Here is a 26,655-nt window from a genome sequence, read left to right on the forward strand (position 1 = left end):
GCCACATTTCAAGTGTTCCGCCACGCTATGCTCTGTTCATATCCATAATCTATGCGTGTGTGGTAGATCATAACTTCTGTCCTTTAATCGAGTACCTGGGCTGAACTCGTTAGTTTTGATCGGACAGCGTATATCCCGTCGACATCTTTTTACTATTCTTCATATACTGATAAAACGAAACCTGTCCGTTCCACTGGAAACCGGCTAACGTGACAACAACGGTAACAGAACTTCATCCAATCCTACAGTAAATAAATGTGAAGTTGAGTTTCTTTGTCTGTGCCACGGTAGCCATGGCAGGCCGGCCTGTCGTCTTAGATTACTCGTCTTCTTAGTCAAACCGTGCTCTTTCTATACGTATTTATATACTAGTAGTTTGCTGAACGAAAAAGCAGCGCGATCTGGCCATTCCGGTCTTCAGCCGTGTCGACGTTCTAGGTTCTAGGCTGCTTGTCTCGCACCGATGCTGTTACACTGATCCCAAATAAAATGAACCTGAGCAGTCTTCCATCCTTCGCAACTTTGGCAGGAGAAACGACGCAAGAATAGTAAGAGGATAGGGATAGGTTGGAGCGATTAGTTTCAAGGCGGCTCTTCGGGCCCGCAAATACTGAATTCCTGGCCTTCCCCGGTAGTTGCGCACCTTGTGCAAGGCTGAGCGGAACGGAGCGCTGTTTGCCAACGCTTTACCGAGTGTTCGCCAGCTTACCGAGCGGCCACTGACAACGAACGTGCAAACGCCAGACAGGAGTGGGGACAGAAAGTCATAAATTGTCCATGGCGCAAACACGAACACAACAGCGATCCCCCGGGGCGGACCGCACCGCCAGCTGCAAACGCATCCACAGGAGTAGCGGTAGCGTTAGCGCCAGCAGTTACCCTTGCAAGTGGCAGCCAAAGACAGGCACAATCCGTAGACGACTGCATAGCTTTCTGTTGGAGCCTAGATCGAGCAGTCGTGAACGGACTACCACAGTCAAGTAAGTTTCCCTGTTTCAGCGCCGCCTCGCGGTCAGTCTGTGAGGCCATGGCTGATCATGCCAACCAGACATAGCCAGTGGCACAGCAAAATCATTGACGACGGTCCAAGGGGCCCAAAAGGCTAAGCGTAACAACTACACTAACACCTTAAGATAATCAGCAACCAAAAAGTTGGTACAGCAGCAGATATCTGGCATTGCTGTCAGCGCTTGGTTACGACTGAAAGGAATAGAACTCGAACGATAAACTCCCTCGACTAAACAAGTGGAGAGAAACAGAAACAGCACTTACTGAAATAAAAAAAAGAGGCAAAGAGTTGACACGGAAAGCAACGAAACAAAAAAAAGGAAAGGTAGTAATTCAGCTGTAAGGGTTTTCCGTCTGAAGAACGGGCGCTGCAAATGGGATGTAACCTATTTGAGGACCGCAAGAGCAGACGATAAATTCAGTTTTATGAGAATCGACCGACCTACACCATCATCCCCATTACTGACGCAGTATTTTTTGCCGCTTTGACCCAATCGTTTTAGCTGCAGAGTTTTTTGCTTGTCGCCACTGGAGATGGCCATTAGGTTGAAGTTGTCGACAACAACAGCTACGGCTGTTCTCTGATCACAGTACCATGGGTTTTGTCCCCAACGCTTTTCTATGGGGTTCTACTTCTGTGTATAATTTAATTTTGTTAGTACCTAAGGACCACCCCCACGAGCCGTGCACCATATCTAACCAATTTAGATTTGATTGAAGAAGAAGGTTTTCAGTATTTGTCCGTTAGCGTACCTCGATTCCTAAATATCCGTCAAAGTTTATAGCTTGAACACCTTAAACAGCCCGCTTGGCGTTCACCCGGGTCGTAGTAAAAGTAGTGGTCAGCATTCTTGTACAAATGGCCTTTCATACTGCATTGATGGAACGTTGCTGCCTCTTTTTTTCCTCCAGTTTATTGTCCAGTGGCCGTATCTTAAGCAATCTCATTGGCCCCCAAAATAGCCCCTTCTATATCAATTCTATTTTGTTTCCTCATGCTACGTCCATCGTTGAGATGCTGCTTAGGTTTATTAAGCTCCCGGATTTGCATTCCAAAAGTCTTTGTGATGGGACTAGGGTTCGCGTCCCGTTCGACGAGCAACAGCAATTGAGCATCTCTATCTTACAGAAGTAATTTAGTTTCGCGGTAAGTGCTTATTGGCCAACGTTCTTCGGTAAGTTAATAGCTTTTCTTTTTTAGCTTATTAGTGTAGCTAACCCAGAGCACCACTCCATTTTCTGCTACGAATAAGTCTAGTTGCATTTGACTTTGAGCATTTCCTGTGCAGTACTTATGATTAATGCCATGAATTTAAGGTCGTTCTAATTCAGATTTTATAACTACAATGTCCTTCTTCTGCATTCACGGATTCATGTAGACGGCGACGACTATAGCAGGCCGTTCCAGTCGGACTGGAAGCGGGACAAACACGTCAGGGCAAAAATTGAACCTAGAGACGAAAACCTTAATTAGGCGTGAGATGCTGGCTCAAAAGTACAACCAGTAGTATATCGCATATGCTATTTTGCTGTATAACTGAGGGAATGAGGCTGCGCTTTCAGAATAGAACTAGTAGAAGCAAAATATCCTGTAAGGGAGAACCAGGTTCCTTACCTGAATATGAAGCACAACAGTTTTAAATTGTACAGGCCCCCTTCACAAACTAGGATTTTTTTCGAGGTTTTGAAAATAACACAATAGAGAAAATATCAAGCTATAATATTTTAAACTGCTTTTGTGTTTATCGGCTTTAGAACAACCCAGGCTAATAGAAAAAGCGTCTCCATTTAGCTCTAGCCGCTTCATGCCAAATCAAACAAATGGAGCAGATAGACTGGCCACCGTGTTTACTGTTATAGCCCGAAGCTATGCACCATTGACAGTATCGCTGTAGTCGTATGACGTTTATTGGACAACATGTTGAAGTTGCAAACACATAAAAAAAACTTTCGAGAACCATCATCTGTAAACACTAGCGTTAGCTTTAGAAGAACACACTGTTTAAACCTAGTTTTAAAGAAGAAGATACATTTCTCCAGTAGACCATACATAACAAACCTGCACAAATTCTTCTAGCTATTACGACGGTATAAATGTACTTCAGAACCGAAGCATACTATTAAAGTAATTGCTTTGTTTATTGTTAAAGATAGTTACTGCTACCGTTACTGTACGACATTTGTTTTATCCTCTTTAGAAAACAGTTTATTTTATCCAAAACAATTTAATGCGATTCATATTCAAAAATGAATGTCCTGAAGGCCCTAACTAACGCTGCCGTTGAGCCCTACAATAGACTACGATAAATCCTGGTAGGGAATGTCTTTATATGTACTGGTATGTTTGTTTTTGCCTAAGATATGGTTGCCTTGTGAGGGAACCCCTCAAGGTGAATCCATGATCAACAAGGCTCGCAAAGTACGCCTCTTATAGTGTGTTGCATGAACGTCTGTGGCTCCCGAGTTTGCTTTTTATCTAAAAAGAGCTCTGAGTGTTTAAGGACCTTTTTTATGCCAACACTATTTCCGTCGTCATACTCCTGTACACATAAGAGCAAATGCCTGTTTCTACTCTTATGTATTCGATTTGTTCGTTTTTCTTACCCTTGTGACTTTGCGAACACCAAGCTTCCTAACGCCCCTTCTATTAGACATTTCACTAGTTTACGGTCGACGAACCAGTCGGCCCTAAGGGCCCTATAGGGATTCTTACTGGTGGCCTAGAGGTCAATGCAACAAAAAAGCAGGCCTTCAGTGCTTGGAAACAGATCCCCGTGCTGCAAGGTTTAGTGAGCAATGTTTTGTTCCTGTCTCCTAAAACGTACGTTCTACATATAGGCAAAGTTTCTGCCATTCTTAATTATCCCCCGGTCGATCCACATACGCGCAGTATTTTGTCGCCACCATCATCTTTCTTTCTTTTTTCCATTTTTTTCCTAATATGGTTTCAACCTATCTACCTCCCGAAACTCTTTCATTATTTCTATCATAGCTGGATTTAAAAGAATGACTGCGTACAGGACAGACCGAGAGATTGTTGTACAAAGTTGTACTAAGTACAAGTGACGACTATCATAGAGAAGCTAGCACAGCTAAATGAAAAGCCAAGGAGACCGCGTTCATATACCAGATCGGAATGATACTATACGAAGAACGCAAAGCTTTAAAATAAGTATGGTAAACATCCTTTCGGTCTATGTGAGGAAAGATCGAACGGTGTTTGCTTTGCCTATACAAAACTGTTAAGCCACATCTTTTGAATGTATCTGGTCTCCATTTTGCTCCGCCACACGTCGGTATATGTAATTAACTAAACTATAATTTTTCACATACAGCTTGGAAAAGTGGGAACGGCAGACGAGACTTCCTCTGTTGTTTCATATACTGCTTCATTCAACACTGGAACTCGTTTCACTGAAACTCGCGGTTTTTCAAGCTCTTTTCCTTTGTTGCTTGGTCGATGTTGTTTTCGTTTTCATTCGCTAACGTGATGTGATGGCATAATGGATCCAATATGTTGATGACGACTTGCGGCAAACGAGGCGGCCGGGGAATTTCTTCTAGTGGTGGAAAGCGCAATATTGCAGCGAAAATGAGCAAAGCAGAAGGAGCAACGTTTTCACCTCTCCACACATCTACTTTTCGATTGATCTGCCTTTTCTAATGCCCAACTATTTTTAGAAAAAATTGTATAGCGCTCTTATCCGTCGTATTCCCGATCAGTCCCCATAGAAAAGGCACGGCAAAAACGATATAGGTTTCTTTTCCGCAAGCACTCGGTTTGTCTGGCCGGGCGGAAAAATCAAAGAAATACCCTAGGTGGCATTACACTATCGAAACTCCACGACAACTGGTGCGCGATGGCAGGCCCGTGAGTACAATACGGTAGATAGCCCTTAGAGGCAACGGCCAAAAAGGGTGGCTAAAATATACACGATGCTATATATACCGGCCGTAAACGCAGCTCATAGGTCGCCATGAGTTAACCCCTCATCCCTCCTCTGTGCCTTCCGAATGATAAATATGTCACTGAGCTTATTAAGAATACCTCTTTCTTTTTCTATACCCATAACGATCTTATAATCATTTTCGATAGAACCGTGCATACAGACGAAGAAATAACTCGTGTTAATAGGAAGCCTCAGATATGTTCTAAATCGCAATATCAATGAAGCCTTAGTAACTGATGTGTTTATTTCACAGGAAACTTGCTGATGTACAGTGTAAGAATAATCTACGGAGAAAAGACCGGCATCACTGAACTTCGTACATAGATAATGAGAAATGTATAGACCCACGCTCTCCGAATACTAAAATTAAATATTCGAGATGTAAAGGAAATGCTTTTTGGAAAGATACTAATATTAGATTACGTTTACTAGTATATAACTGTAGCCTCCTCAAAACAAACTTAGAGCATGAATCTAACGTTACCCGTTTGTCTATAAAACCAATAATGGTGGTAAACTGAAATGAACAACTATTAGACTACTAGACATTACTTGACCTCCCGATATCCAAGCGACTATTCAGATACAAAGTACCATCAAAATTCTCTATTTTTTACTAAACTGTAGGTAAAACCTCTATTACACAAGCGCGTTATGTATATATACATGAGCGAGTTACCGTCGGTCTTAGCTGTTGGAGACTTTCCATGCCGATATGAAGATTTATCCAAACTATGTTCAAAATTTGTGTTACGGTTTGTGAGATGGAGGTTGTAAACAAAATGGTGAGTAGTTGTAGGATACGGATTACCCAGAATGATACGTATTGCGTATATCCTTCAAGATAATGTTTGGACACGCGATCCAGAAACATTTAAGATTATAGCGATAAGAAACCCGGCGGCGGCACCATTTACACAGTGCAACATAAACGTTTTTTTATGCTATATTAGAACTTCAAATAAAAACCAAGGGTGGCTGCAAGCTCTGGACAAAGATTGGAGAAGTTTTTGAGCGCCGTAATGTCATTTGTCGAAACGTTTCGGGCAATTTTGCCAGCTGCAGAGATCACTACATGTCTGCCAAGATAGCCTTGGCGGCTCAATAGAACCGTCCGGCCAACTGTAGATGTTGCGTATTGTCGTTAGTCCCGTGTCATACTCATAGACGTACCCGGCTAGGGCCTACTACCAAGGATAGTTCCACAGGCTGAGACCTTATGCCATTAGCTAAATCACTCACCTAGAGAATTCCGAAGGCTTCAATTACGAAGTCTTTGCTTTGCACTGCACCCGCCTCAGACGGCAGAGACGCAACGGCAATGCTGGTGACGCTAGCAACGATGCTAGCAAACTGAAAGCTGAGAAAGAAAGTCGACATAGCGCTGTGGCATTACTTTAGCTTAGGCCCAAAAACAAGAAATAACCATCATCAGCGGTGTTACAACAAAACAGTAATCAATTTGTATCCAACGGTTGAGCGTTTTCTTCGTTTAAGGGGATTAGGCTATACCACCCTGGTTACTCCTCCTGTGTTTGATCTTGAGTTTGAAAGAACCAAGACAGATGACAGGAGTGGAGGAATGAGCAAGGTGTCGCCGGCCTCGGTTAAAATTCTTCCTGTCGCTTGGTGTAGCAATATAATGAACGAGAAATTGTGTGCGCAATCGCTACAGACTACCTCCACAAGACCCCATGTTTCGCCGTACGCGCTGTCTCTGAGAGGCCGCAGCCATTCCATACTTCTGAACAACCTCCTTCCAGGAGTTGAATACATGGGTATAGGGAATACGCAAAGTCAAAATATGTGTAATCAGCAAAGACGCACGGAGGCATTAAGCGTTAAGTATGGCTCAAAAAATTGAAGGGATTACACAAGAATGATGTTTGTACTAGAAGTAAATTGAAGTAATTCATTGCATGTACATTAGTACGATAAAAACTAACCAGTATTTAAAAGGGCCCACAATTTATTTTCCTGATCAGGTCCTGCTAATGATGTGGCAAAACTTTTTATCTAGTTGTTTAACCGGAATCTAAGGTTTATCATGTCACAAAGGGAACAATGATTGTTATCTATTTTGTTATTATATTAGGTATTATGTATACCGGTTCAGTTCCGTGAAACTTTTTCATTTGTTTGTGTCAGATTGTCTTTCAAAGAGTACGTACCGGTGACTTTTTCGATAAAAAAAAAGTCACTTCATTAATGTCTATGCAAAATTTAGTATCAGTCAAATGCGTTGTTGCGCAGTAGTTGACTCAATAAAGCTTTAACATCTCAACAAGATATCTTCCGACAAATCTTGTAGGATGTTAGTGTCGCTTTGTATCGAAACGTATACGTACCGAATCTTTCTGTATTCGCAAATACGAATACACCAAATCGTATTTTTTATAATGATCGAACCGTTATTGGAAAGTTTACCGATTTCGCCTGTGGAATGATAAGGTTTCAACGTTGGCGTCCCATAGTAAGCTATCGAATGGTTAGTTGTATGAGTCACGTGAGAAAAAGCATTTAATAATTGACGCAGTATATATTAATTTGGATGAGCTTCAGTACGTGACAGTTTTATCTTCACGCGTAGAATTAATGCTTAAACTATTCACTGAGAAATGAACAGTGCTAGTGTCGATTCGGTAAGTGGCGGCTGTTAGCGTGCTTGCATGGCGTGTACATTCCATAGGTGCACGCGCAGACTGGTAAGGTGAAAAGTTCAATTATGAGAACTTGCGACCAATTAAATAGCAACTTTTGTTCGAACGAAGCTTCGTGAACAGACAGGCAGTAACTGCGGAAATAAAAAATCACATGACCGCTCATAGTGCACTAATCTTTTTAATGGAGCGCTCTCAATGAGTCGTATTGCATTTAGAGCTCACTACTCTGCTGTACGAAACGACGTTAGCGTGCGCTTTTTGGGCTATAATGGAGCAAATAATCAGAATATAATTGAGACGTCCTTGCCGCCAAGAAACATCACCAGTTAAAGCAGACGCAATCTAGACCGTGATAATTGCAGTACTATAACGTGTGATTAGCCGGCAAGTAGGTATTTGTTTCGATGCATCTGTGGAAGGGACTGTACTATGTTTAAGTGGACACGGTACCAGACTGAGCGATTCCTTTCACTCGGTTGCCTACCCGCCCCCTCCGTACGCTTCGATCCATGGCCACTTTTGCAAACACCGGAAACATCTCACTCATAGCTCTCTACTGTCCTTCGCTCGGACATCGAAAAGAGCGCAGAGGTGCCAAAAAGACTATACACAGAAGTTCGAAGTTATCATTGTTGTCGAAGTTGGCATTGTGTCCATTCATTCCACTAAACTGCGCCGTCCATCTATTCGACCTAAGCCGATTTCTCGCTTATAGTAGTTCAACAAACGCATTCCTTCATTGTGTCTGTATTGTGCTCCTCGTTCAGTTTCTTGGTGACTACGACAGCACTGATAAGTAAATCGCTTTCAGAATGATTTGTCTATATGTAATAATATATAATATAATTATAATATAAAAATTTCACTTTACTTAGCGTTGATCCGTTTCAACTCAGCTTAAACCGCATTCATGGATAGACCTGGGCTATTAGGTTATATTATATATCTAAGCTATTAGAAGAATAGCTTCAGACTGAAGCCTGGTTTATACACTTCGTTAGCCTTTTACCTTGTTAAAAGTGTACATGTACCTGAATGTTTTATGCATTCCACAGTTGGACCGATATCTTAACTATTTCGTATAGATATGATGTATCCTTAAGTAATAATACTACACTCTCTATACTGCCAAGCTGTTTTGATTGAATTTGCTCATGTTCTTTTAGGCGTTACTGTTGTCCTTGAAGGAACGAGTTTTGTGAGTGATTTCTCAGCTATCTAAAGATTGCAGCGTCCATCAACGCAGAACTCCAGTCTCCTGCTTAGTCCACGACGCTGCGTCTTCCGTTTCCTGGTAGAGCTGTCGTCCTAATCCTTCGGGTCGTCCAACAGAGTGAACGACGATCCCTTTTGATGGCATAGCTATTTAATCAGTTGGTCGAAAGCGAAAACTGCTGCTGCTGCTGCTGCTGCTGCCAAAGTTAAGACATGTTGACAAGTCAAGCTGAGGGAGGAATAGATAATAGTCTGGAACTCACCAACGAGGAACATATAAGAAAAACAGGTCAAATAGAGAGCACCATATTACTACTTGTCATCAATCTTTGTATTAAATATGGGTCTGTGTCCACTATTAGAACAAAGAGTCTGGATAAAAGTAGACCAAAGTGCTGGAACGATTAGAAGGGGAAGAGAAGGGGGCTAGTGGGCAATGTTACGGAGGTTAGTCTTTGAGATAAGGCTTAGTCCGGATAGAATAGGAGTGATCCGAAACCGACACAAATGTACTATAAAAAGGGCAAACAGCGTTTCTATGTCGAGGTCAATTTCCTTCGTTGGGCGGATCAGTCGATGGCTTCAACGAGTTTCGGGCTTTTCCCAATACCTTTTTTTTTTGTTGTTTCAGTCCTAACTTCCCGCGATGACAGTTGCATGTGCCATCCAGTTGATGCCTACGCTTCCTGCTCTGTCCTTTGTCGACAGCTAATGCAGCAGAACGCAATGTAAAACGAACTAACATTCAAGTCATTCGTAACACACATAAATCCAATAGAGTTTTGCACCTAGCCAGCCGAACCTGCCGATACGATTATGTCTCCTCAGGGGGTGATAGGTAAACACACAACCTTTACGTCAGACAAGTACGAACATTCGTACTTAGGCTACGGTGATAATGAATAGAATGAAAAGCCAAAAAATCTAATAGAAGAAAAGTATGAGAAACAAGTTCAAAGAGAGCATTGCAAATGATGATGTTTGTATTATGGATTGTATGCCAAGTGAATTATATGCAACTCTAATTCTAATGGTCGTGGAGTAGAACAATACATATGTCCATGCAGTTGTAACGATCCTATGACTCTATGACGGCTGATATTGCAAACATCGGAATTAAGTTGCAGTAAACTCCTTATTGAAACGAAAATTTACAATAAAAGGCAATCGCCTATCTGAAAAGGTTCTGAGTTGAACACATGCGAGTGTATTTGGTCGTATACAGGAGTCGTGCGAAGTGAAAGTACTGTTAATGTACGCAGTGGCAATGAATATTTTCGTGGGGCTAGTTTGTTACCTTGATTATTACGCCATCTCATTCAACTGGGTCCGCTGCGTCTTACTGGTAAAATATCCTGGCCACCAGGAAGTATAGTTCTGGAGGTTTATGCATTCGGTACAGGCTGGCTTGACGGCCAACAAAGAATCCAAGTACGCTGAGTGCCGATTGCGGCCTTCGCTGTTACAGCTACTGCCCCTACCGTCGCCTTTTTTGATGGGATGGATTCCGAGCCGGGAAAGCAAGGTTGAAGTTACACCGTAGGACACGGCAGGGATTTTCAGCTGCTTCATTAGTCCGGTCTATTCCAGCAGCGACAGTCACGTTGCAAGAAACTTCGGACGGCCACCGAGGGCGCCTTGTCTGATAGCTCTGGTCAACTCTCGACTCGCCTAGAGCTGCTCTGTAAGATGACGTTCGTGAGAAGGTCGCTGAAAAGACCGTATAGGCTTTTTGTTTTGATAAGCGGACGGACAGGGCTGCGAGAATGAAAACGAACCAGACGGTTCATTAAAGGCCGCTGCCTGTACTAGTTTTTTTTGCGGCGGCTTATTTTCCTGCTGTAGCTGCCTGCGCGTTGTTGTTTCTGCTACTGTTACTATTACGGTGGCCTACGTTAAATTTCGTGCAAACATATTATAATTCCTTAACAGCAGGTGATGAAAGGATTATTCTTGACCGCCATACTGAAGGACCGCTTTTGTAGAAGCCTGCGCCACCTAGCAATTCTGGGCCTACTGCCTCCGGCAGCCTATCTTCTGCCATTCAGTCCAACTTCGTTCCATTTTCTTTTTGGAAAATACAGTAATCCGTCTGTTTGCTATAGCTTTTTGGTACGACGAACCAACGCTAAACGGATGAACAAGCACACTCAGATAAGGCGACGCTGAGCCTGCAAACTTGTGTGCGATCGACATGCACCCAAGCTGTTGATTGTTATCGTTTAGTGGCCGAGAGGTCCCATGCGTATCTACATGGCCATCCGTCTAAATCGATTTGTGTATGATCTAAACTGGGCGCCCAATGAGAACGTATGTTCTATAAACTCATCATAAATTGTAGCACCTATATGGGTTATGGCACATATTAGTTCAATAGTTGCTTGGATCAGCAATACATAATAAGCACAAATATTTGCCTAGCCTGATATGTACAAAGGTGGCACATTTGTCCATGTTATAAATAAATTCTCCTATTAATTCAATCAATATGGATGCGTAATTTATTTATCGTTTAGTAGTTAATAAAAATTTATTCAAGTTAAGCATAGAACAAACACTTGCAAATTTTCGAGTTCTGCGGTAACATTGTAAGAATTAAGTTAAAGCAATTCCTTCATCTCGTTTGTAGCCTACGTCTAGTGAAGTTATGCGCATGGCAAAGCAAAGGGCGGCCCGCTGTAAATGTGTAAAGAGGAGAGCACCTCGATGATCCCAATTCTCCCAGAAAATAGCGGTAAATCATACGGAATCGCAGACGTTTGTAGATTCAAATCCTCATTCGGAAAAAGCATTCTTCACTAAGCGAGAGCTGAGGATTGGTGGGTGCCAAAAACCGTATATATTTATCCCACTACACACTTTACATAAGGCTGCGCGACTCTCGGCTTTCGATGTGCCCCACTCACCCCTAACTCCACTGTATGATTCGTGCGGATCCTAGATGGCGTCCAGATACATTGAGTGTACGCATGCTGCGTAGACTGTGAAGGTGTTTCTTCGTCCCCTTTTTGTCGACCTTTTTCTGCCATGTTTCCTTGAGGTGAGTTCAAGCTGGAACTCGAAAAGCCTCATCCTGCTACCGTTCAGCGATTGTTGTCCGTGTGTAAGTAGAACAGGAAGCATTATCAGGAAGCTAAAGACAGCTAGGCGAATAGATGTATTTCGAAAATTCTATAGCAATGTGCTTAGTTGGGCCAATGAAAGCAAGCTGGCTTCTATGCTCCGAGTCGGACCCTTACGTGACGGCGGCTCTAGTTATGCAACCCGGACAAGACGCAGCCCAATAGATTTCTTGCTGCAACGCTTTGCTAGGTGCCTGGCGTACAGATAAGGAAAGGATCTTTTAGAAATGGCTATTATTCAAACAGCTTCAATCAGTTTGAAGCTAACACTGTCGCCCGCTGAACTTTTACCATTTTTTTAGGAGAAATCTTTACCACCGCCTCTTCTAAAATAGCTGTCGTACTGTAATAAAAAGTATAATGTCTCTCAGAGCATTGCTGTTTTTTGTATGCCACGCAAAAGCATCAAGAACGATATGCCCTATCGCTCCTGCATGCAGGCCTTCGTTAGGGTTGAAGAAAATGCCTCTTTACAAGCGTTTGATATTTCCTACTTCTGTTCTGTGAGTTTCCTCCGCCACAAATTCAAGCGGACTTATGAAATAGCTTAACGATGACTGTCGTCCCTTATCGCGGTTTTCCAAATTGGAAATGCTCATTCAGATCCCTAAGGCGCTTTAGATGGTTACAGCGTTTTTTCTGCGGCTACTAGTCTGTTAATTTGGACGTTCGCCGACAACTGGCGTCAGAGTCGGCAATAGAAGCAGCATTGAGGCACGACAGTTGTTTCACGAGACAACGCAACCAGAGGACTGCACTGTCTGAAATATGGCTTATACTGATTGCGAAAACATTATTTTATACGTCGTTCACCTTTGTCTAGATGTTTTACGGCCAGACATCAGCTAAGCCAACGAGAACTGTTTGGCACTGAAAATTATTAACGACAACTTGTGCATTTAATGGAAATCGTTTTCTGTTAGCTGTAGTCTACCATGAAGGCATGCATCTGGTGCAGCATATGTATGTATCTTTGTATGATACCATTGACTTTATACACGTGAAAATTGACTATCAAGAAGGTCAAAGCGTCTGTTTTACCTGACGTAGCTATGAAGTAACTCTACTAATGGAGGCTCTAAAAAATAGATCTCCCCTTTCCAGCTTCCGACAAATTCTGATTTAAACTTGGACCGGTTTTTTTCATTTACCTAAGCTCGCACTCTCTGCCGTCCTTTTCGGGTGCTGACGGGAGGCAGCCGATGTCAATGAAGATGACTGAGAACTAAGCGAAACCGAGCTCCCTCTCATATAGCTTCGCGATAGAGTCAGCTTTCTTTTAGCATGTAGCATGATATGGCGCCAATTTGAGTGTTTTTCTTTTACAAGAGAAGCCTATACGTTGTATGTTCGTCAAGTTATAGGAAAACTCCAGCTAGCGTACAATAGAAAGCAGGTAAGTAAAAAAGATGGGGTGACTTTTCTAAGATAGATTACGTTGACAGTGCAGGGCAGTAAATGAACCACGTCTAGCTGGACATGAAACTATTGTCAACTTGAGCTATGGTCTAATAAATGTCCCGAGTTTTACATCCGGTGCGGTCATTAAACGTTGCGTTAGATGGCTAGATTTAAGCCCGAATTTTAGTGTACTTTTCCTTTTAATAGCATGCTTAAGTTACAACAATATTTAGCGCAACAAATCATGGATCAATATGGACTTTACAAAGGCCTTACTTGATCTCACAAGGAACTTGAGAACCAACAAGATTCATTTTACTGCGAAAAATATATATAACATTCGTCAGCTTATCCTGCAACCGCCAGTTTTCAAAGCAAATCGATTGATGTGAATATAGTGAAAAAAATAGACAAAAATACGTAAAAATGAAGAAGTTTAAATTTGTTAAAAAAGCCCAATCGGAATTCAGTTTCTCCACCTCACAGATGTTTACGGAAGTCACACTCAACTACGACTTCACCCTCGCAATAAAATGTCAACGAGGACACTAGATGCAATTTATAGGGGCAATATTCAAGTATACGGTGTGCAGTTTCGCACGATAAATGAGACGTGTTGCTCTAGGCAAAATTAATTAGACCCTTAAAACCGTATGTAAAGTCGGCCCGAAGAGAGTAAAAATATGTAGTAAATATATATATATATATATATATCGCAAAATAGATAAAGTAGACTTTAGGGGCAATTTGCAAAACAGACGACAACTGTATCTGCCCTAACCATAATTCATTATTGCAAGTCAACTTATAATTTCATCAAATCCAACTTCGAATACCTAAGTATTCAAAACATTTCATTCGGTGTAAGACATACCAAAATCGCAATGGGCCGCGCTGACGAAAAATATTGCAATGAATAGCACGAAATTACGATTTTTTTCAAATCATTCTCATTTTAAGAAGAATTTCTATTTTATGGGTAAGTCTTTAGAGAGCAGAAAAATGTTTAGCAAGTATTTTTTAGAAGGTTCTTTATTAGAAAAAGCGTAACCATATTACCGCGTACAGGTCAGGCAGTAGTTAAAGTCACGTCGTTGCCCTGTCGTGGTACCCATACAAATCTTGATTCAAATATTCTTCCTCTTCAGTAATGTAGAAAGGCTATAAAAGGTTTTTTCTTCTCTTATAAAAAAAGATGTATCGGTTACTGACCAGACCTGGCCACCCGTTCACTGGCCTCACCATTTGGATTCATTAACAAGCAGCTGAGTCTGCGCAAGAAATCGGTAACCTTCATCCCGTTCCCCATACTAAGTGTTAACTGTAGGTATGAACAATTTATCCCTAAGGGCTTCTATAGTTTGCCCTGCTGTAAGTAAATTGAGGCTCAGCTAAATGAACAATTATTGCAGCTCCTCTAAACATGTATGACTGGTGTGTGTATAATGAATAAATTTAGAACAGCCAATAAAGTTTAGGACGAATCCGTTTGTCCCTCTTACTCTGGTTTTTCCAATTTTTCAGAAAATTAATTTATATATTCACAAAGCGTTAAGTCGGCCACCTTAGTATTTCTACTCCTCTTTATTAGAGGTTAATATTGCATTGGATATCTAATTATCCCCGTGACAGCTGAATGAGTAGAGTATTTGCCTCTTGATATTAGGGACACGTGGCTTGATCTGAATATGGCATAGACATGTGTTCTTAACAAACACGAACCACAATGCTCCGCGCAATAGTAGATTGTTTCGTTACAACTAGATTTAGAGAATCGTGACAATTTTCACTCTGTTTACGGTACTGGTTGAAGTTTAAGTTACGTCACTATTCAGTCAACCACATTATTAGCCGTTCTCAATCGCTGGATGATTCTAAATACTTTTGTTGCTTCCTAAATCCTAGCTCCAGACTCAAAGAGCCTTTCCAAGGCCTTGTTATCAATCGCAATCAGCTAGATTAATTGCTATAAAGAGAAAGGCCAAACACATTTGTAGACTTGGTAAAATCCAAATTTCTTCACTGAATATGCATTGTCAAACATGGATATCTTAAAAAGATTCGTGTGTAAATTCTCTCTGTGGACACTATAGCTATTTATTACGATAGGCTGACTTTTGCCAGCGTTTTGTAACTGAACTGCTAGTTGCCAGGTTGACACCTTCCTCAGTCCACGGTTCTTGACGGTTGATGCTTTTCTTAATACGGCTTCGACCTACGTATCACAATGATATATTATAAGCACGTGTCCATATAATAAGCATTCCCATAAACAATCGGTCCCATCGTATTTCCAGGTAGTTTTTTACTATGTCTATGAAACATTATGAAATCACTTACAGTTTTACGACTCGGAATGGTAAACCAGCTATAGGGGGCATATGTGAGCAAGCACAGCATGATTACTTACGCGCTTTATATGTATATTATACGGAAGAAGAAATTACGTCATGATTCTATTTTACTCGACTCCCATTCTACTTTCCGGCAAAGATAATTATTTAGAATAGAAAAAACGAACGTATGTGCTTTCAATCTAATTAGGCAGCCAGCACCCGTTATCATTAGAAATCTATTAGCATAAGCAAATATCACAGGGAAACTTTCCTCGTGCTTCCAACAGGAATTTTAGCACCGAGGAAACCCGCTGTTAATATATATATATATATATATATAATGCGCTTTTGAAGCGCCATGTCTAAAAATTGCTACAGAGAAATGAGCCCAGTTATTAGCAAAAAACCATATTAACTACTTGGACTGATATGGGAATGCTGCTGATGCTTTTAATTTGACATTTTAAAAGCGTAATCGGTACTCTAATTTTGTTGTGTGACATATGTACACACATATACACATCTATCTCAATACTATGTCATACCTTAAATATCTGAATTTGCAGGCGATATAAAGGGTAGAATGCGCTGTTATTCATCAAAAACTACCCCATACATATCAGCATTGTACATCCGTGACAAGCTCTGCCTCATACAAAGGGTCGAATCACTCTGAAGCTATTACGGGCACAATGACGAGAAGAGGTCTATATAAAAGGAAACCAAAACATCTCACAGTTCGCTCAACTTTGAGATTTCTAGTATCGATTGGAAGCCGAATTCCTACGATTATCATCTTTAGATGTCTAGAGCATATTACTGTTAAATAGCCTCCTTCTAATGGAAAGCGATCAACCTTGTAAAAAAAATGTTATTTTTATTATGATATATATTGATGTCCTTTTGAGCCTAGTTATATTATCTATAGATGACAAACGGTCACCGAGATCGAATTATACTACGGGTCGCAGTGTTTAAACCTGAAATTTTGCTTTTGCTTTGTTTATAAGACTGTATTCCTATGAGTTAGAAGTGCCATTCCCAACAGTTGTAATTAGTCAACGCCATTCACCATGATTACAGGTCCAGCTTCGGACCTAAACGACTGACTTCAAAAATGTCTTTCTTTAATCCACAATTAACTTTTTACTAGTAACAGTGCATTAGGCAGTACTAGTAGGTCTGAACCTGTTAAAATGCCATAGAAATACGCTACTTACGAAAATTTCCAACTAAATTAAACTTTGGCCTAATAGCAAACGAAGAATGCTAAAAGTATAACGGACCAAAAAGTTCAAGTGGTGCAAAAAGTTAGAAAAAAAATTGGAGAATCAGTATCTGCACGTTATATTCTCCTTCTCACACCAGCCGTTAATGTCTGAATAACAAACCGAGCTGTATAAAAATTGCTTTTCAAGCCTTTTCAATTAATTTTGAACCCTTCATATTTCAAGCTCATTGATATTCCGGCTTACTTCATGAAAATCTTTCTTCAATTTCTCAGAAGCCGCATGAAAATCGTAAATCAAATAAAGCTTCTATTTCGGGCAAAAAAGAAACCTGTAGCATCATCAACGCTTCGCGTAGCGCAAGGAAATTAAATAATAAATGACTTTTGCTCGAATTCTACAAACAATGCACTGTTTTCCGTCATGACGAATCTGTTATTATATTTTCTTAGAAACAAACTGTTTTCAATAGCAGATGAGTATGTACTGCCTTCGACAAACAGACCGTCGAATTTCACCAGGAAATCGACGCCGCACCTGCTATGTGCGTCTGTAAAAGATATACCTCGTTTTGTATTACTCATGGGGATGATCTAGACCCTACTTTTTAGTGTATTAGGATAGAAGTGGACCTACAAGATTTTTGGAGACGTCGTGCGTTTGCTAAGATCCCATCAACTCGAGTGTTGGGGCTGTGTGTTGGAGTCACTGAAATGTGCTCATCGTTAAAGTTTTTGATATTTGATCAAATCTCGTAAACATGGATTTGAAGATTCACTAGAGTGGTCTGCGATGGCGGACCGGAACTTGCCCTCCCGGCCTGCGCTTTCTACACCTGTGAAAGGGCCTAGCATGCTTTTAGATGGAGTAGTTGTTACTGATATTTCACTATTATAATTATTGTGCGCCCTCTTTTTACTTTCTTCCAACTGCTGTTACTCATCATTGGATGCCGAACAAATGGTTTTAGCACTTCCTTCTTTATGGATGTATCTTCAGGGAAGAGACAAGTATAGACCTGATGAAATTTGCTGGCAGAGTCCTGGCTCCGGTCAGTAAGGATAGGCCTGTTTTAAGGTGTTGATTCAGGTAAACTGATCCTACGCAAAAGCGGCGATATTGACAACGGAGGCAACAACTCTATGTGGTTCACGTTTGCTTCAGGTCCGTTTCACATTTTTCGCCGCCAGTCAATTTACTACTTCTCCCTTATATGATTTCTGAGTGGCTGTTAGTGTCTGCTTTGATGTCACAACCATTGCCGACGTTTGCTTATTTGCTCTTTCCTAATCCGATTTCGTCGACCCTGATCACTTTCTCTTTTAGCCTATTTCTCGGCTCCTACTCTAGTTCGTTCATAGCACCTTCCCGTAGTGCTTATGAGTGGCCATCTCACTTCACCTCTTGTCGCGGAAGCTTTTTCCTAGACACTTACTGCTCTTCGATTGTCCGCCCGTTACTTCGTCTCCCCCGCTCTCTTCAACTTTAACATCGGTATACACAGATACATACACATAAAGGATCGCATGGGGTGTTTCTGAATGAGACTCTACCAGCCGGCCTTTGCGTGTGGAGCAGAGCTTCCACGCTTCCCCTTCAAACGACTACCGTATAGTGCTCCACACTATCCAATAGCGTTATGATATACTGTATACTAGTGAGAAAGGAAATTGTGCGAGAAATTGTGCGTATTAGAAGGTCGTTACTTTGAGTGAACTGTTAAGTCAGAGAGAATGGTCCGAAGAAAGGATGACGAGGTCGGCCATAGAAGCTTAACGTATGTTCACAATGCTAAAGAGAGGTGGTGTACAATAGTTGTATGTCTACTCATAGACGCATAGTCGTCGGGCACGGATATAGCGATCTCAGAGAACAGACAGAACGTACCAAATCGACTGAAAGTAGCATCTGAGAGGTAGCGCAAAAAATTAGAAAGAAAACAGGATCGCAAGATTCATTAAAATGTCATGAGAAGATCTGATGTAGCAGCGACAGGGTTAGAAATAATGTGCGAATTCAACTTCTATAAAAAGTATTTTTTTTTTCTAGATAACACCACAGTGAATGGAACGATATTGAAAACGGGACAGATTATAAGTTGGAAATGCAAATTGTATAGAGAATAATTAGCGCAAGCTGCACTGTGACCATTGTTCTTTCTGGACCAGGAAATATTAACAATGTGCTAGCAATTGCAGACGAATAATACATGTTTATGTTTCAACGTCCGAATCCACCATTTGATAGCTTCATAACTAACCCAGTTCCAAGCTATCGCATATATATATATTTGTGAGTAACAATAATATACATATTAGGATTGTTACTTAAAATCAAGTATCATTGTCTAAATAGAAATGAACACATTTTCGAGGCTATTAAATAAACAGCTTGCTAGATAAATTATTCTAAGATAATAGTTTAGATATACGCGGTTAATGCAGGATTATGATCTTGCATATATATATATATGTGTTCACTAGCTACGTCGACTACTTGATAGGCATAATAATAGATGTACTATTGCACAGGTCAGAAGCGGCCTACGTGTACGTTCATTTTATTTTAACGCTTCTGTCCTCCATGAGACTGTTGTTCAAATCTGTACTTGACAATTGCATAAACGATTCGAATTTAGTTATGTTGGAGCGCCACTTATTGAATGTTGATCCACGTGATAACTTTATCAAGTTATCACGTGGATCTTGCAATGATGCGTATCTTATCTAGGTATTACGAAATTGTTGTGTTTATAAAATGTTTATAACAAATTTCAATAATAACCTATTTTTTTTCAACATTAAAACTTACATAACATTGGGTGCAATCTACAATTTTTGTTAAGAATATGCACATTTATGCTACGTTACCAATTGTGGTAAATTTTATTGCGGACTTAATAAGCAGACTTGATACTTTCTCTGAAACGTACGTCTTTGGTTTCGACTGAAGTAAATATCATAACAAGTTCATACCAGATTTATAAAGAAAAAACGTAGCTTCCAAATATACCAGAAACTGCTGTGTAGCGTTTTGCTGTGACCAAATTAAGCCAGGACGTTATTGTTATTATTATCGGTCGACTATCTCTAGTGCTGGTTACTAGATGTCCAGCGAGATAGACAACGAGCTTAAATAAATTGTAGTCAATAAATGTAAAGTTTTGTAGATAAAAATGTAAAAGATATCAACAAATAAGCGTTGAAGAACTAACGGTGACATCGACTGGTTGACAGTAATTAGTGGAATGTTACCTACGGTCGTAGACACAGGGAAGATGACAGCAAACAATAAGCTTAAATGAGCCTGAGTATATGTTAAGTAGATCTATATATATATCGAGGCTGGGTTTGATTCAGAAATTGAATTTATCTTTTTTATTTTTATTATTATTTATCTTTTTTTCTATTATTCTAATTTATCATTTCTAACGCAACAACTAAATTATTGATAAGGGACCTATAAGAAGAGCCTGTGAACACAAAAGCTTTGATTTGGACAATTTTTTTAGGTAACTGTTGCTCTTGATAGAACTTGGGTAGAAAAACCAATTCTTTTGGGTGTTAAAAGCTACAGGTTTAATCGAATTTTCTCTTTGTGAAGGTAGGTTTTGAATACATCGATGTAAATTACTCTACTTCAAATATTTCCAACAGCTTTAATAATAAATGAACGTCTTTCATGTTTTTAAGGACCTTCCAAATGAGCATAGGTTTATTGTACGCAATTTTTTGTGTGAGTGTCATTTATTTAACGACGATTATTATGTGCTATTTTGAGATAATTCTTTGTCGCTTTTTTGGCACACTTTACAGGGCTCTTCACGGTAAGCCGGAGAACAAAATGGGAATCTAGTTTGTTGAAATTTAGCATTGATATTTTGAAAACATTGCATTATTAATTCTCCTGACTCATCGCATTATTGAAGATGCACGTTATCAATTAAATAATAGCCAATCAAATTAAACTGTTCTTCTTGTTAGTTAAAACATTATGATTTATAAAAAAAAAATTCCAATCTTTTTTTGTTCTACTTCACATATTAAAAGAGAGCGGTAGTTGACAAAATATGCAAAGCCAAAGCGGGCAAATTAGAATTTGTCATGGAACCTTTATGACAGGGTAATTTGAATACCTCAACGTCCAGCAAACCGGTGACAATCATTGCTCCATACGGACACATGAATGGTCACTAAGGAACGGAAGTTATTTAACGTTTCCTCACACACAGCTTATGCAAATTGCGACATCGGGCAGTGCAACAGATAGAAAAGTTTTTTTTCTTTCGGATATTCAATAGTGAGTAATCCTTATAGGAGCAATAGTCGCTATAGTAGTAACAGAAGCAGGTGTTCGTAAGGCAAGCGCATGGTCGGCTATGCGAGCTGACTCCTTGCAGAACATATAAAGTTCGGTTGGCTGTATCTGATGCTTTTAATCCATTTCGTTGCCGAAGGTGACTTCACCGTCGTCGTTACGCCTCTGAACGTTTCTTAAGCGGTTTCTGAATGACGGTGAATGGCGAACGGTAAACGGCGATGGTGGCACGACGCGCGCCTATCTATATCAATCTGGAATCTATATCAAAACGGAACAGCGGATAGACTGATAGGTTGTTACTTCAAGGAGGAATGTCGTGAGCGGCTGTTAGTCTTTCGAACATCAAGTGGATCCTTTGAGGAGGTATTTATAAAGGGATAAGGAAAGTGACGCAGGGATGCCAGAAGATGACATAAAAGCAGGACGTGCTAGCTATACGGAAAAAGAGAGATAAGCAAAAAAAAAAGGAAAGCTACCTACAGCTGTTTGGCAAAATAGAAGCAAAGTGAGGGACAAACGGTTCTGTGCCAAACGGTGGAGGTTCTACTTGGAAGGCTCGTCGAGGAGTGACGAGTACAGCCGCGGGAAATGCCGAAGCAAGCCTAAGCTCGGCGTGATCCGACGACATGGACGACGAAATGAACGGCCAAACACCGGAAACCATTCTGGTCCGGTCCAGTTTAGTTCTTGACCACAAACTGAGTGCAGGACATGTCCCGAAAGAACCACGGAAGAAATGATGAAGCGGACTTACTCACGAAAATAGCAGTTAAGCAGGAAAAGGATGAGCTGGAAGAAAAGAATCCAAAAGGATGCCATTCTGCAGCCGAAAACCGTATTGCACCTCCATTGAGTTCAACTTCTTGCTTGCTTGGTCACATGACAGATATGAAAGCCAGGCCTTAGATCTATCTAATGCTCAACAGCGACCTGGTAGGAAGAATGCGATATTTCGTCTGTGTGCATTATGATAAAATAATATTTGTATACAACAAGGAATCCTATAGTCATAGCTACCACATTGTTGCCGCTAGAATAACATCCCGCCATAATTTTCACCACGATAATAATGTTGAAGCTGTCTATTTACACATTAGAACGCGCCACAGTATGTGACCTATTAATGAGGAGAAATTGTTAATTTTTCATTCCTTCCGGTCGTCATGAACTTGTCTTCAACGTCGTTTCTTCGTTTTTATCCACGATTTGTTTCTGTTTATTGCTAACTATGTACCTTTATACACAGCTAACACACACACATTGAAACTTGCATCTGATACAACCCGCACCTTCGACTACATTGTCGTAGACAACAGCAATCCAACAATGTTACCGTTAGCACTGCTATGAGACCTTTCCTCGTCGAGGTCATTTGCACAAGAGAGCCGGTGTGTCTAACTTAGTTCAGACCCATACAGCGCATACACTTGGTGACGACTTTAGGCACAATTTTAGCCTACTCGACGTCATCTGCTTCTTACTGCATCCACGCCACTAGCAATAACAGCGGCAGTTAGAAAAAGAAGGCAAATCTGAACGTGGCATTACGCCCTATGTGTTGGCGTCCTTAGTTACGTAGTTTACCTATCTTAGGCAGTGTTATGCATAGCGTATTCGTACCAGCCCTTCAACTGCAAAATTCTATAAACGTAAAAGAAACCCATCGTTGACGTATGTGCTATGGAAGCTTCCGCTATGGAAGAGGGCAGGAAGCGTTCGTTTTGAAGATTTATTCTCGACAGATTTCATTCACGGACCATGTATGTCCGGTGCATATGCTGTTTTTTTTTATTTAAAGGGGGTAAATAAGCACCAAATATTGGTACCTGTTCCATTAGCGTGGTTTGTTCTTGAAACGCGCACGTTTATTTGGCGTTGGCCTTTACCCACCGACTCTTTTATTTTTGTCTGCTCCTTCCTTCACTTTTTCTGCCTCAATAAATACGTATTGAATAAATGACGTCCATATTATTAACTACATGACCGAATATCTGTCATTTGGTGTGATAACTTCGAATGAGTATATATTTTATTTCTAAGTTTGTTTCGTTCATAAAATGAAGCGAGCTTAAATTTCAGTTAGGACGATGCAAAATTTGTTAAATGTCCATCTCTTGACTTGAATAGCATGAGAACTCTATGTACACATAGCCTGAAGTAGCATACGTTTGTTGTATTATAGAATTCACAATTTGCCGATAATAGAACGTCATGTATACTAAGAATGATCCAGATGTCCAAAGGTGGATTGTACTGACTGATAAAAGTTTACCTGTAAAACAATAGTTATTGGGTGTAGCACCCGAAACATTATGTTGAAACCTATTAGATATGAGCTTTATCACTCTAGTTGGTCCATTAACGCATAGAACAAATATCGACGAACTGCTGTTTATAACCATTAACCCGTGTTAATAACCAAATTAAGCCATTTCAAGCTGAACTGCAGTAGGCGATCATTATTACACGAAGATATTGTATCGTGCCTAATTTTACAATTGGCTAATATATTTTTTTTAGTTTTTTTCCGTTATAATGTATCTTTTATAAGATCTGAATTATCCGCGACTATATGTGTTAAACATAAGAATTTCGTCTTGGATGTATGTGCTTAAACAAACATGAATATATTTTGAAATGTCACGCTCCAATTAAATACTGTTGGATCTCTCATTAATATATAACATTCATCGCACTATATGGATATAAAGGTCATCGTTGTGATGTCAATTCTTTCAGGGAGATACTGGGCTATTTCGTCTAGTATCCTCCATTGCTAGAGCCCCACACTTACTATTAAACCTCACAGTTTTAGGATTCAGTGAAGCTGACTTGACATTCTGCAGGTACACTTAGGGCTACGCTGATGCACAAGACTATGAAAAGCGAGTCACGAATAACATTTAGCGTTGGAGATAGCTAAGCAGAACTACTGTAATAGCCTAAGAATTAATGCGGCATTATATGATTATAAGCAGGTATCCGAGTTTCCTGATAGGCCAAAAAAATATGAAACAAAACTCGACGCAACCTCTATCAATATGAAACACTACACCATATACGTATAACTTCAGCTGTTTGAAATCAATGATATAGAAATGAATTATGCACAAATAAGTTCAAGGAACATCTCTTAATGGGCTTGACTAAAATCATGATAGTCGGCTAGAATCCGATACGCAAAGATAATCTTATGGAAGTGACATACAACTTGGGCTCTCCTTATAATTCCAAAATAGATTTCCAAAGGCCCGCAATTTTCATGGAAGTCTCTAGTCCATTGTTTGTGAGGGACACAAAACCAGTTTAATAGATTTCTGCGAAGTACATTGTAAGAAGGACGTAGTAGTCCGAAACTCACTGTAGTAGATGACAGCGCGAAGCTTAGTCCCTCTTATCTACATTAATACTGATTGTACTTAATAAACTGATTCCATTCAATAGACATAATCGAATAGGCAATGCGGACCTCTGCAGTACTCCGCGATACTCCGAACCGCGTTAATATGAGGATTGTTAATATGTACCCATTTTCGAAATTATGCCAATGCTCATCATTGTAAAAACAAGTGATAGCTTAGCAGCTAATCGTAGTAATTCAATAACTACGTGAATTATTTAAAAAATATAGCTCAATGATTGTTCAAACGAAACGAAACATTTGAGGAATAATTGCTGTACAATAATTTTCTGAATCGTAGTAAAGAAATGTCTTATCTATGGTATTCGATATTTAACACCTGCGCGTGTCCGCTACTCTAATGGCGCCACAACGGAGTTGTCTGCAGTATTTTAGTGGAGCGCTTATATATCAGCTGAAACGTGATATTGAATCACGCCGAAACTAAACGATGTCTTTGGCCTACTAGGATTCAATGATAGGCGACTCGTTTGGTTTCGCCTATGTCTCATAATACTAATATTATTTGTCTTACTCCAAAAATAAGCTTATGCGGGTAGAAATACGCATGATATGGAATGTGAAAGGAATGTTAACTTTTAAAAAAATAAAAGTAATACTTAAAAAAATACCTTTATTGATTATACGAATCGGAAAAAAACTTAGCAACCCAAACGGAACACTGTAAGCAAAGCTTTACATTTCATGCCCATGCAGTAATATGGAAATTTTTACTGGCTTTCAGTAGCATGAGAACGGTGCGCTATAACTATCCCAGTTATGTTATATATAATCTAGACCTGTAAATATTATCATAAGATCTCATAACAAATGTTCAATGTAACTAAAACTATATATCTTAAAGCTGTTAAAGCCACATTCATATTCTGCATGTTAAGTATCCAGGCGAGACTACTGATTAAGCTAAGGCACATCTAAGGATCAAAGGCTGTTTCCAGGATAGCCGGTCTGGAGATCGAGAGTCACGACCGTCTACCTCTCCGTTGCGCTTAGGAACTTACTACCTCAAGCTATCGGCTGTCTGAATCAGGAAAAATTGGTATCCTATATTTGATTATCTGTTAACAGATGACTGGGTTGTGACGCCTCGCTTTTTTGCTGGCTTGAAAGAATTTTACACCTGAAAGATGTTTGGGCGTCCTCGTTGATTGTTTTTCGTGTTTTATGATGTTTTTAGGTAAACGCACATAAAAAGATCTTCATGTGACATTATCATGAGACGTGCATATCATTAAAGTCGTCGTGGAGTGGCTTAGAATTCTGTTTACTAAATAATAAATTGGTCGGGTTTTTGGTAACTAATCAGTCTAGTGACGCAGCTCCTGTTTAACTAACCGCAGATAGATTTGCTACTTCGAATCGTTATTATTCGAATTAAAACCAAGCTATATATTCACGCGAAAATAAAAAGACCGCAGAGACATATGATGCTGTCTAGGGGAAAAACTATATTAGAAAGGACATGAAACATCAAATAGCGAAAAATGATGAGTAGCCGCATTTTCGCCTCTAGGCATTTACTCTTTGCAATTTGCGTATCTATTTATATCACAATGATTTTAAGCAGCTTGTTAAGCTCGATTATTTGCTTGTTACATTACTTTTTACCATCGTCACTTTCGCTGTAGGCGCTTCTTCGTTCGCTTATTCCACGTCTCAGCACATTATTATGTTTTTGTGAATCGTGTGCGGTACAGGCTGTACGACCGACTCAGGTCTCTCGATATCTGACGCACTGACCCATTGGCCAAGGCTAGCGTGTGGCATAGGCGCTTAGCGTTCTCTTCTGCGAAATTTGTTCTTGGTCCAAGGAAACGAGAGAACCGGGTAGCGAGGGGGCGAGATGGCGGGAAAAGGATAATAGAAAGCATTTGTGACAAGCGCTACTTGGTGATCCTAGCTTTCATTCAGGACTACTGCCCTAGATACTTCACCCATACTTCGGAATCGAACGAAACAACAACTTTTGATGAGCTAATAGAAGGAGACT

The 26,655-nt window shown here is 40.2% G+C and overlaps 1 protein-coding gene and 1 long non-coding RNA gene across 8 annotated transcripts in view; one reads left to right on the forward strand and one right to left on the reverse strand.

The window, feature by feature from the left end:
* Nucleotides 1-26,655, forward strand: part of LOC111246250 (uncharacterized) — a 155,429-nt gene that overhangs the window by 60,738 nt on the left and 68,036 nt on the right. The window lies entirely within an intron of this gene.
* Nucleotides 11,315-24,745, reverse strand: LOC147757033 (uncharacterized). Its single transcript, XR_015325186.1, has 2 exons — nt 24,606-24,745; nt 11,315-12,152 (listed from the first exon to the last, which is right to left on the reverse strand). It is a non-coding gene; the product is annotated as an uncharacterized LOC147757033 (long non-coding RNA).

This window comes from Varroa destructor, unplaced genomic scaffold (assembly GCF_002443255.2).
Source record: "Varroa destructor unplaced genomic scaffold, Vdes_3.0 BEIS01000003.1, whole genome shotgun sequence".
NCBI lineage: Eukaryota > Metazoa > Arthropoda > Arachnida > Mesostigmata > Varroidae > Varroa > Varroa destructor.